We start from the raw sequence: 13125 nt of genomic DNA on the forward strand, positions 1-13125 counted from the left end.
TGAAACAAGCAAATGCCACCAAGCGGAAGCTTCGATTGAGATATACATGATACAATCCAATTAATTTATCATTCAGCGTTTTAATCCAGGAAGTTTTTTTCCTTTTAAAAGATGTAACAGAGATTCGATCGATTTTAATAAGTGATTTTTAATTGTAATATTGTAATAAAAAGAAAATTAAACACTAATAAAAGAAAACTAATCAAACGCGAAAAAATTAAATAAACAAAGAAATAATAAAACAAAGAAACAAGCAAATAAAAAAGAATTAAAAAAAGAAATAAAAAATATAAAAAAATAATTTATTTCTTTATAAAGAAATAAAAAATAAAGAAATAAAGAAACAAAGAAGCAAAAAAATTTAGAAACAAAAATAAGATAGAAATAAAGAAATATAATAATAAAGTAAAATAAGGAAATGGACAAAAAGACACACATAAAGCATGAATTAAATGTCAAAATGAAGCAATAAAAGAAAGAATGTTATTTCGCTTACCTCTCACAAAAGAAACGTGGTTATTATTCACGTGCTTAATCTTTAAAATAAATCTCCTTCTTAATAGAATTTTGCTGTTGTACCCAAAAATTGTCAACCATAAAGAAAGTGCATTTTAATGCATTCGGGTCAAATAGCACAGCTCACCGCACCATGAACAAGCGCTTAATCTAAGCCACTCACAGCTGACATGCCACCAGTAGTTTTGTTCCCGACTGGGTAGATTGACAGCCACTCTACACACCGTACGAACGGAACAGCGTTTCCAACAGTTCATAAAATGTGAGCTGCATTTAGCAGCATCCTGTAAACACCTGTGTAGCTCGCAAAAGAAACGGTGGCAGCGTCTTCGGGAAACTTGGTTTCGAAGTGGACCATAAATACATCACACGACGCTACGCTGAAGCTACGACGGTGGGATTGTGTCACGTTCGCGTACACGTACGCAACCTTCCTTCCATCGGGAAACGATGCGTAGTGAGTGAGAAATTTTCACCACAACTGGTCCACACTTAAAAGATGTAATAAATTTTCACCTCGCAGGGCACGCGGATGGTTCGCGCTCGGTGTATTCGGGTTATGGACAGCCCACAGTACATTTGTGCACCATTCACTCAATTCTCAACACGTCGGTACGCTCCAGTTAATAAACGAAACTGGAAACCGTTCCGTTTTTTCTTGGTTCTTTACGGTCGGTACAGGTGGAGGGTTGGTAGGTTAGTTCCGAAAAGAAAGCTTGCAACGGTAAAAACAAAAATCCTTCGTCCTTTTTGTCGAGCTCTTCTTGGACGGCTGGCGCACGAAAGCGTGAAGCGTGAAATATCGTTCCTTCTAACGATGTGCGTTACTTTCTGTCTCTTTCTTTCTCTCTCGCTGTCACACTTCCAAGATGGCAGTGCTGTAGATCGGGTCTTTTTCCACACAAAAAAATATCACATCCTACAAGTTCGCGGTAGTACGAACGTTTTACTGACAAGTACGAAATTTAAGGGCAACATTGAAAGCCAACAGAAAAAAGGCACATAAAATGGTACAAAACTGAACCCATAAATTACACCAGGAAAAGGTACTTCCATTGCTCATTTTTCGCGCATTAACACAACACAACGGTACGCGGCGTTCGGACACCTTTAAAAAGGCCTCGATACATTTTCAAGATCTCCACCGGCTCCAGGATCGGGTCGATGACCCTCTCAACTTCTCAACAAGTCTCTACTCCTTGGTGGTGACGGTGGTGGCTAAGCCTGGTTTCACGGTCTAGCATCCATGCCTACCGAGCGGCAAATTTAAATAAGACAAGCAACAAAAGCAGCCAAACTTTACAGCCAGCAGACTGTGTCATCCTTCGTACGCGAAGCCCACGAATAAGTGTCCTTACCGGGTGAAGTTTTTTTTCTTCTCTCTCTCTCTCTCTCTTTCCCTCTCCCGATTCGCATCACTTTCCCAGTGGCCAGCTTCAATTTCGGAAGTGATGCAGAGTCATAAACTTTTATCACCAACAACAGTTTGCCCCCCGAAAAAGCCTGCCGACCGGCTTGGTGTGGCTGACTTAAGTGAGGGTAAATTTTATCTACAAAAAAATAATCACCCCTCAGGCTTGAGAAACAACACCTCCCACCTTGTCACTTTGCCGACCTCCCCACCACCCTTCCAAATCCACTTACTCCGGACGCTGACGGACAGGAATTACGGGATAACCACGGGATTGGTTTTTCGGCCCAGGACAACCGGTAGGCCGCAGGCGAGATTTTCGAGAACCCAAGAAAACTCGGTGAGTAATTCTCATTTAATCTTTATATCCGATTGGGTTCGTTGGTGCGAACGTTGGGAATGGGAAGCGGAAAGTCCACGAAACACAAACCAGTGCTGTGAAGATTGCTCATTTATCGCCCTTTGGGCACACTGGAACTTGCAAGACTTTTCCACACAATGGCAACCAAGGTGTCTTTGTCGCGTTTTTGTTTTCCTTTGTGCGTGGAAAACGGTGAAAATAAAAACACAACGTCAACGTGCAGGAATAATTAATGCGAAGTGAGAACGGCGTTATTTTTTTTTTCTTCCTTTTGGCCGGTCCCCGGTCTGCTGTGGCCGTTTGCCATGGTTACTATTTTCTTCCCAGATAACTTGACCAAGGAAAATCCAAATCTTGCTTCTCGATTCAGATCCTGTGATGAAGTTTTACTACGACACACACACACATACACAAACTTAGTAAAAACAAAAAAATAGAAGAAAGAAACTTCAAATTCGGAATCTTGTTCTCAAGCGAGTAAATTTTCCGCTTTGTTCGTTTTGGTTCCTTTTTTTTGCTTTGTTGCCTCCTTATATCACATCAGTCCTTCCAACAGGCAGTGTAATTACTTTATGCGCTAGATTTCCTTGCTTAACTGCAGCTCGCCACCACTTTGCCACTTTGTTCCGGACCACCATCAAGGGAGTCCTTCTGGGTGTGGGGTGAAACTTTTGCAAAAGCCGCATTTTCACTACATTGTTCCACGGTCGGTTCGGTCGGTATGAAGGGAAAGCAAGAAGGTAAGGTGTCTAGCATTCGTACCATGCGACATACGTTAGAAGTACTTTGCTGCTTCTTAAGACTGAAACACACACATAGACAATCTACTGGAAAATATGACCTCCCTGGTGAGTCAGAAATCTAGCAGTGCTTGTGCTGGAGAATTGGAGGAATACATTTAATTAAAGTTATGAATGTTAGGGAACGGTACCGGGAACAGCCCACTGACCCAGATACTGCGAGGGAATACATATACCCGCACAAACCCTACTGTTGGGTTCATCAACCGAAAGTAAGAAGTTGTACCGAGATTCCGAAAAACAGAACACCGGAACGATACCGTACGGCCCTGATGATGACGATGATGGGGAAGATGATGCAAGAAACTATTTGCAATCATTTTTCCTGCCCATTGCAGACCGATGTGTGGTTTACTTTTACGGAAGTTTGTCATTCAGGTGATGTAGTAGTTGGGGGATGTTTTTTTTCTTCTGTGACATGCCAAAGCAAAGAGAAATGAAACGTACTACATGCCGGCAGCTGATGAGCTGGAAAACTGAGGTTGTTAATTTTTTGAAGTGGTTACTTTAGGAATTGTAAATTAAATACACATGGGCATAAAAGAAGAAATGTCCATTTTTATAATAATCTTTCTAGAAATGGGAAACAAGAGCTGAAAGCTCTAAAACAATTTGAGTTTTGTTTACATTTCTCTCATGCAAGTGGTCTGCATTGTTCTTTTAGACTTAACTAACTGCTAGATCACATGCTTGTCATTTAATATCTCGTTTTCCCAAGGCGAGCAGCATCATACAAACTCTGTTTTATCTTGCAAAGACTATCCTGAACCAACTCGTAGTTTTCGGGATTTTAGATTGTTAATATGTCTCTGGATGGATTATATCCATCGAGAATATTGATGATTTACTGTCTTAAGCGTCTACAATCTCCTCCAGAGACATGCAAGTGATTATTACAATCTGCTACAAGATTTCTGGACAGGTCTCCATATCTTCCCTTTCAAATGAGTCAATCAAAGAATTTAAAACGCATCTGCCATATTGGTGAATTCTCTACGATCTCCTCTATGATCGTACAATCAAAGACGAAATTGTTTGTTTGACAACTGAATTGCTCAGACTTCGACGTCCTCGATGTAGCGCAAAGTCCAACGATGAGTTGAAGAGTAAAAGCACTTTTTGGAGATGCAATTTCTCTTATAATGTAAGAGATCTGACACATCCTGAAATTGATAGAACAACATCTTCCGTTCTAGACACAGATTGTGCAATTAGTGTTTGAAGAAGAGCATGCGAAGAACTATGGAGAACATATGGAGAACTCATTGTTTCAGATGAGATTAGATTCAAATTCGGTGATCTATAAGACCAATCACAGAGAACCAACACCATGATCATGTCTCCGATGAGCTCCAGATTGTACCATAGAAAGATCGTGTTTAATATGCTTATAAACTACAACAGAAATTCAAAGTCGATGTTAAAAGATGATCTTTAAATGTTGATCAGCTTGAAGGAACAGGAACAAAATTTCTTCTACAAGTAAGAAGAAGCGTTGTGCGTATCCTACATTTTACTATCATAACTATTCTAGACAGATGTCATAAATAACTCTATTTTAAAACAATCTACACACAAAGTTTACAACCATCCTAATGGAGTGATTAGTTTTCCTTTCTTTCACTGCCAGAAGTCTTTGATCTTACGTTATTACGGTTGCATTAGTTTAGTTTTACAGCTTTATTAGCTCGTGGCTGAAATACAACGACACCAGCTAATGGCTTTATTGCTACACTTTACACACCGAAGAATGAAAGAAAAACACGCCACCACAAAATATGTTTCATTAAAAATTATTCAAATCATCTTTACAAGGGAATCGAATCGGTAGTGGAAGAACCTTTTGAAAACCTGATATCCTTGTGCCGTTTTTTTTCTCCAGCAAAAGCCACCCATAAATCATAGGGCTGCCGGCATTACTCCATCAGACTGTGGGGATGGTAATAAAATCCGTACTTAGCCGATACCAAGCACCGTGCCGATCGAATATATCGCACCGATGGAACCGATGTACGGTGGAAATCCGCTTTTTATTGAAAACCAAATCCACACCGCAAAAGTGTCATAAAAATTGGAAACCTTCATTCCATGGTATGGACGCTCTCTTTTTTTTTGCTGCCGTTGGTGTAGTGATGACGATGGTGATGATTGAAACCTTGGACGCTACATCCATACAGGAGCTGTGCCTTGTGGCATTAGAAACATGAGCCTCTTCGCCGAGGAGAAAACGTGCAACCGACCGGAAGTATTTCGCCACCATAAATGTCAGCCGTAAATTGTGCTCGAAGCTCACGGAACGCCACATCGACACCATCCACCAGAGTTGGTGTAAGTGGTGAATGATTTGGAAACGATTTCGAACGAATTTCGGCAATAGTTACGCAAAATCCCTTAAATTATGGCTCCACGGCTTAGGCACGCCATTGTTCGGCGAGGAGAGAGTAAGAAAAAAGAGGCCTACGATTAAATGTATTGTACGGACTTAATGGAAGTGAGATGCCCATCCTCAAAGTGCCACGTGTGATAGTGCTACCAAAGCAGTGCTGTGAACAGTGAAGAATGATCACTTTCACGTGAAGAAATATCTCACACAAAAGCAGGACCTAACACTTTTCACTGTGGTCTTTCAACCTTAAACCGGCACACCTTTGACCTAGAATTGTGCTAGAATGCTTCTGGTTCTAGAAATAAAGTATTTAGCGAAGTGTGAAATGCTCCTAGCAGATGTACAACGTGCAGCAAACAGTGCATTAAAAATTAGGGCGAAGCCTTCCATCGTCATTATTCTAAGTGTAGCAGAAATGGTGTCATTGTCAATTCGTGAACGGGCACGGCAAACAATTGCAGCATTAGTTTTGCTTCGTTTCACGCAACACCATAGATTTGAAGATGGCAGAGTGGTTAGTTTAAAATGGTGTTTTTTTTCTTGTCCTTAGTTTGGATTGTTTATTCACATTTCAATGGTAATATGCTGTTTTGTGTTTGGCAAGTACAGAGTACTGAGCTAGATCATTATTGTTATTTAATATCAATGAAAGCTTCTATTATCAGGAAAAAGCTTAAGGGCTGTATTTATTCTTTTATTGGAGTTCTGGAGTTCTGTCAGAGTACAGAAATACAAATTGCAAATAAATTTCGAAAATCGATTTTAATATCTATTTCAAATTCGTCTACTTTCTGTGAGTACCTCGTGATATAAAGCTAGAGAGGTTGATCTTCACACGAAAGGACCGATTCCAAATCTCAGCCTTAATTCTTCGAGCTTCAAATATACACAAATTCAAGGAAAACGAGTCCAAGACCTCCGGAGTATATAGTTCCACAAGAAGCAAAACAACTAGACGCACATGTCAAGTTCATTCAATCGTTCTTCAAATGAATAGCCAATTTGCATCTTCATCCATCTGCCCAAGCGCAGGTGACATTTGGGTGTTTTTAATGAAACATTTCAAACCGAACGTGTGGATACCCTACGGAGTACCTTCGGCAAAGGTTAGGGAAGATCAATTTCGTTCTTTCGAAAACTGGTAAATGGGACATTCGCCCACGTTTGATTTATGACATCAAGCGCACAGTTTCGAGTATTTCTAGCGAGAAGTGATGGAGAACAAAAAAAAAATACGGCTCACTCTCATACCTGCTGAGTGGAGGATCAACATTTTTCATAACCTGCCGATGACCCCGTTGGGATAAGATGATTCCAGCCCACCCGTTTTTTTCTCTTCTTTTTTGTGGCCCTCCCATTCGCTGGTACTTGCTCGGCAAACAAACAAACAATTGAAAGCTGCCACAATGCACTAGCGGAATGCCTCACTGGGTGAACGATTGGATCGCAATTAGAAAGGGCCGCCCAGGGTTAAGTGTGATGGAAGAGGAGGTTAGTATTTTTCCTTTTTTTTTATTAGTGGCCTGATGCTGACTCTATGCAAGTCTGCTAGATATGTTTGCAGGCAATAACTATAAATTCTAATGCACCCACCAAAAACCTAGTGAAGCACCCTTGGGGTAAGGGGAGAATGGTGAGGTACTATTGATATAAAATACGGACGAATTTTGCTCCCATTTTGACAAATGGACTGCCATTTAAATGATGCTCGAATGTTCGTTCTCGAGTGCTCATCTGCACACAAACAGCACCAAAAACACTCACCTCACTTAGCGGGCGGACACAGGGCGTCAGTGGGCCGGGAGTTTGAACGGGAGTCAACCGAAGGTACAAACGATTTGCATATTAATGATGTGAAAGTGTTCGGTCCCGGTTGCCGGCTGACGGGACTGTGTACCGAGGGAAAAGGTAAAGTTATTCTGAAGCGTCTGAACGTTTGGAGTAATTTTCGAACACATTCTAGTCGTTGAGCTTGCAATGGATTTTGCATCCATTATGAAATGATGGAAGGCAGCAGCGGTGCGAGTACATTGTTACAGCTGCATGCTTTGTAGATTAACCTTCATGCGGGCGACGTTTAGTATTTGTTCGGAGCGGTTGAATTGAATGGTGGAAAATAATTACACGACGCAGTGCTATTATTGTGATTGTCACCATTGACACATCGTTTGGCTGTTGGTGGAATAGCTCGTTTGAATGAAATGAGTTTGTCAACGAAATTTGTTAACTTGTTATGCTTATTTATTAACCCATGTACAATAAAACCTCTATGCAATCTGATTGAAAGTTGTGTAAAATTAATAAATAATATTTTTTTTAATTTGTGTAGCAAAATTTTAAATAGAAATGGCATATCTTCTTTACGATATTTAAATGAATCTGACAAGTGTATTGCATCTTGAAATTGTAAAATTATAAATTGTTTACATAATTAAAATATGAACTGAAAATAGGAGGAAAAATATGAAAGGCGCTGGAGAAACAAAAAATTCTTCATATATTGCATTAACTAAATTTGATGAAGAACTTGAAAAAATTAATTAATAATTGAACTAATTTTCAATGAATAATTTAACAAAAATTATTTTACTTTTCAATACAAAAAATAATAATAGAAAAAAAACGTACATTTATAACTCGAAAAAGGATTTCAAACATTTGCTGAAGCATAAAATGGATAAAAAATTCTCTTTTATTTGAGCCAGCTTCTTCTGTTTAAAGCTTCTTTTTTGCTCTACAGTGTTTCAATATTTATAAAGCCATAAATATTTGTCCTTTCACAACTTAAAATCCTCCTCCCAAAAACAAAACAAAAAAAAACATTGAAACAGTCAACAAATTTCGTATCGTAATCTCTCCGTGGCGTGGAAACCCTCGCGAAGGGATACAAAAAAAGGGAGTTCATCCGGGTAGTGAAGTGAAAATCAAACATCTTCACCATAATTGACGTCAACTTGCCGTCAACGCAAACAGAAATAATAGAAATGAGTGGAAGCTGGGTGCCGGTGATGTTGGCTGAGATAAAGACACACACACACACTTACACAAAAAAACGCAGCACTGCGTGAAGAAAAACACTGTAAAATTTACCAAACATCCACATTCGTTCGAAACGACATTCTGGTGCATTCTTTGGTCTCCCATCGGACAGAAAAGGGGGATGGAAAAACAACATTCGAATATCCCCCGAAAGCAACGATCGAGGGTGTTAAGCTGTGGCCAGTATTTACAGTACTCCAGTATTTCGACTGCAGCTGACTTTGAGCTTGATGGGTACCGTGGCAAACAGAAAACACTTTAAACGATGTTGTTTTCCTTCGAAAACAACTGCCAGTTTGTACGGCGCATCCTTCACTGCAGCCGCCCGTTACCGTAACGCTTCACGCAGAGTGACCAAAAAGGTCTTAAAGACGATAATGCTCCCTCTTCTCACCCGAGCTGTCGTGGAGGCTGTAGCAAGAAAGACAGAGGAAGAGAGGCAAAAAAAAACGAAACATCCAAGCGTGGAAAATCCGAGAGAACAACGACAATGAATTCTAAAGCACAATACCTCATTGAAGCGGAATGTAAACGCGCTTCAATCGATACGTTACGGTACATTGAACTCTTCAGTGCCACCACGTGGCAATACTGTCCGTAATTTATTATCCCGTCTGAAGGGCATTCGCTGTTTGGTAGACACTACAGGGTGCCATGAGTTTTTATATTTGAGTAAAACCGTAAGGTGGAAACCATAACCATCTTTTCAGCAAGTGGCACAAAGAAGGAAAGTCCAGCAGGAAACGTAAAGTGTGGTTAAGTACGCGTTACCAATCGGTTAGTGCTCGCCACATCAGGTGATAAACGATGCGTTTAAGATGGAGCGATGGAGTGCCAAAAATGTGCTAATTGCTTTTCGGAGGCATCAGAGTGTATAGCGGTTTCGGCATTTTGTGTAAGACAACAATACATTAATGAATGCGATCGCCAAGCGGTGGAACACTTTGTTGGAGACTTTACGCTAATTAGGCTAGTTAAAATTCCTTTACAGATTTCTATCACGCGGTACAGTTAGCTGTTTGAAGGCGTTCGATAAACCATGGTTAAGAATGCAATAAAAGAGGTAATGAATTTTAACAAGTTATATGCTTCACTTCGTCACCCGTTGATGTAATGACTTCAAGGAGTTCAGAACAATTAGTTCCTGCTCTCAATTGAGATTTGATGCATAAATTTCCTTATATCCTAATTTCAACAAAATATTTTTGTCAACAACTTTTTTCTGGGACTACAACAACTCCTCTGTCCCTGTGAACGATATAAAAATATTTTACGGACTAGGTTGTTTGGTGTCATTCTGATAACGTGATTATCAGATGTCAACCGAAATTAGACGAGTCATATCCATTGCACAATATTGAGGTCAGGATACAACTTATCGAACTCTTCATTGAAATGAAATCCACACTGGAAATTTTCCTTTAAAAAAACGACCCAGAGATATTCGTCAAATCTGGATAAATTCCATGTAGCAGAGAAGTACATACATTTTGGTAATATACATACATACATTTAGGAATAGTTTAATTTTCTATGATCCTTGGAAGGTTTTCAAGAAATTGGAGACATTTCCTCAAATATCACACATCAACAAAACAATATTGTGGCTTTGTTGAATTTTGACCTAAGATAGGTGAAATTTTTGGATAACTTCAAAGTTGTGGATGTACTTCAACTTAACGTAAATCGTCTATTGTTATCCATTAGTACCATATCATCCATTTGCTGTCTGCCTCTTGGTAAGCTTCAATAATCTTCTGGGAAACAATTGCTACGAGTATATGGCAAGAAAGTAATTAAGAGAGTTGTAAACCATAGATGTCACAGTCCTCAACGTATTTCAAGATTTGAATTGACTTACAGAAGATAATCTTGGAATTTTTAACTGCCAAGCCTCGGTAGGTATTCCCTAGAGCTATGTGATCTTGAAATCTATGAAAAGACAATAATCTTGAATTAACTGCTCCAGGTTTCTACAGGCCTAAATGGTGAAGATTTGATCATTGGTTGATAACTTGTTTCGAAAGCTTTTCTGTTAGTTTCCAACTATCTTTTCCAAGACTGGAAATAAATCAATTTTGCATTTTTAGAGAGAAAAATCTTCCTAACGTTATACAACTACTGCAGTCTATTATATCTTTCTAGCAAAATGATTGTGATGTCAAGATCTTTTATAAACTTCTTGTTGAGGTGCTCCATTTTCGAACAGAAAAAGATTCTTACTACGTTTTTCAGGCTCAATTTAATGTCACATTTTGTTTGTCATTTCAACATGATTTTCGTTACCTTTTTCTGTTTGACTGCTTGACTGAAAACTCAAGTTAGCTTCTGTTTGCACACCGTTTGCCGACTTTCTACCAAAAATAAATCAACCCAAAAAATTAAAAAATAAAATCGTAGGACAGCTGGTACGCTTCGTGCAAACAGCGAGCGCTTGGTTTGAACTGGTTCCATCAAAACGACCAATAGTTGGAACGGTTCCAATCTCGTCACTGCAGCATTCACACCATCGAACCACCCGCGTGTCACAAATCGTTTAACTTCCCTAGAACAATTGAGCCACTGACAGCTGCCGAACGAGCTGGGTTTGCAGTAGGTACGTTTAGGCAGCAAAAAAAACTCCACCCAACGAAAGGTGGCAATGTTACGGTAACGTATGCTGCACCATCTTCGAGCATTGGTAACGAATAACGGCAAACGTACGGTATATCATACGATGGAATCAACCTTACCAACACATACACACACATCCTGCCCTCTTATCGGTACCGCGGCTCCTCCATCCTGAACCATGATAAGCTCTCGATAAGCTTCATCGGAGAAAGCTTTCATCCCACCCAATTGGGTTGGGTATATGTGAAAACTCGGGTAGTGGGAAGTGCTGGCATGTCGGTTGAAAAATTCAACACTTATTGAGCGCACACACCCATTCATTCCCCTTTCACCACCCCCCGGTTTCCCAAGCTTGAATGTGGAGGACAATCAATCAAAATTATTGATTCTACAGCCTTCCATACGATCGACGAACGATTGAACTTCCCATCAGCACCTCGTCGCGCCATGTAACGACAATGGGATTACCTGGAACCAAGTTCATCGTAAAGGGATAAAGAGAATAGTAAGGTAGACGAAGGAAGATTACCACGATCATTCCCCGAGTATTCCAGCATGCCAGAAAGTTACTGCTAAAGTCCGCTTCAAACCGATGAACCGTATAGGAAAGAAGGCGGAGAAAAAAGCAAAAAATACACGCTCAACATGTCAAGTCTGTCTGCTTCAACATAAGTCTCTCACACACCCACCGGTACATTCCCATACACAGTATCACATACCCCGGTACAGCTTCCAGTGAAGATTCCATCGCACAAGGGTGGAAGTTAAAATGCGGCTGATTTCTATCAACGCTTCGGCCTTCGGAGCTTTTTCGGGGCTGAGACCCGTCGGTGACGGGGATGACATTATCGATTGCCATCGCGATCGCGGAACAGACCGTTGACAGAGGGCCCTTTTTGAAACGCACCGCAGTACCTCAGAGCGGACAGGAACACACACACACCGTCGGTGGTCGTACTGCTGGTGCTGCAAATCACACCGGAATGATGGAGCAAAACTGTCGGGAGAAAAAATCCCTTTCCTAGATGCGCGGAGGGGAAAAGGGAAGGATAAAAAACGGGAATGGTGAATTTTAATCGACACCTTAATTGGCCCACCTCACACAGACGACAACAACCGGCAACATACCGTGGGCCGCTAATCCGATGATGGATCTGCACGCCGTGACGATCGATGGTACCAATGTTGGCCCTCCCGGTTGGACTGTTGCTAAATTGAAACACCACCCTCCCTTTTGAAGCCCTTTTGCTCACGATTCTCTCCCAGATCGGGGAGATGGTAAAGATGACGGGACTTTTGTCGTTCCTTTCGCGGGGTGGTTAAATCCTCATCAAAGCTTCATCCTGTGCTGCTCTGCGTTACGGCATACTGGGAAAAAGGGAACGAAGCCACACAAAACGCTTTCGGACACAGTTGACACGCACTCCTACGTTTTACGAGCCAAGAATCCAAATGGGGCTGAGCTGGAAGTGGCAACTAAAAACGGAGAAAAAGTGTGCCAAAGACACCAGACGTTGTCGGAATGCAACACACAAAAGGTTTCCGTGTGTTCCGTTTTTTTTAGTGCTCACTTTCAGCGCTAGTTTATGATGGTGGACAATATTTTACACCGATAAATGTCGATTGGATACCGCGCGTTACACAGCTGCCTCTCCCCGCATGGGACGGAGCAGTTTTTGGGCAGGGAAAAAATTACATACGAAAGTGAAATTGATACAGCTTGTTAGGTGGTTTTTATGCGAGCAACAACGAGCAACGACACTCGCAGCTCATAAAGTGTGCCTTTCAAATTCCGTTTTCGATTCGGTAAGATTTATCACCATTGTAAAGAGTGAAAAGTGCTGCGGTTTGAATATTACAAAACAGTCAACTTTTTTTCGTTTCAAATGCACGTTGTAAATTTACAACTATAAATAAACTCAAACTACACTAAACAACAGATGATCTATTTGGTCTGCACTAATTAACCGAGGAACTAAGTGTTAAAGAAAAAAGGTTA

At 40.6% G+C, this 13125-nt stretch overlaps 1 protein-coding gene across 1 annotated transcript in view; it reads right to left on the reverse strand.

Annotated features, from left to right (window-relative positions):
• LOC125769770 (nyctalopin-like) overlaps positions 1 to 13125 on the reverse strand; it is a 266449-nt gene that overhangs the window by 120370 nt on the left and 132954 nt on the right. The gene's annotated exons all lie outside the window — the stretch shown is intronic.

Source organism: Anopheles funestus, chromosome 3RL, assembly GCF_943734845.2.
Source record: "Anopheles funestus chromosome 3RL, idAnoFuneDA-416_04, whole genome shotgun sequence".
NCBI lineage: Eukaryota > Metazoa > Arthropoda > Insecta > Diptera > Culicidae > Anopheles > Anopheles funestus.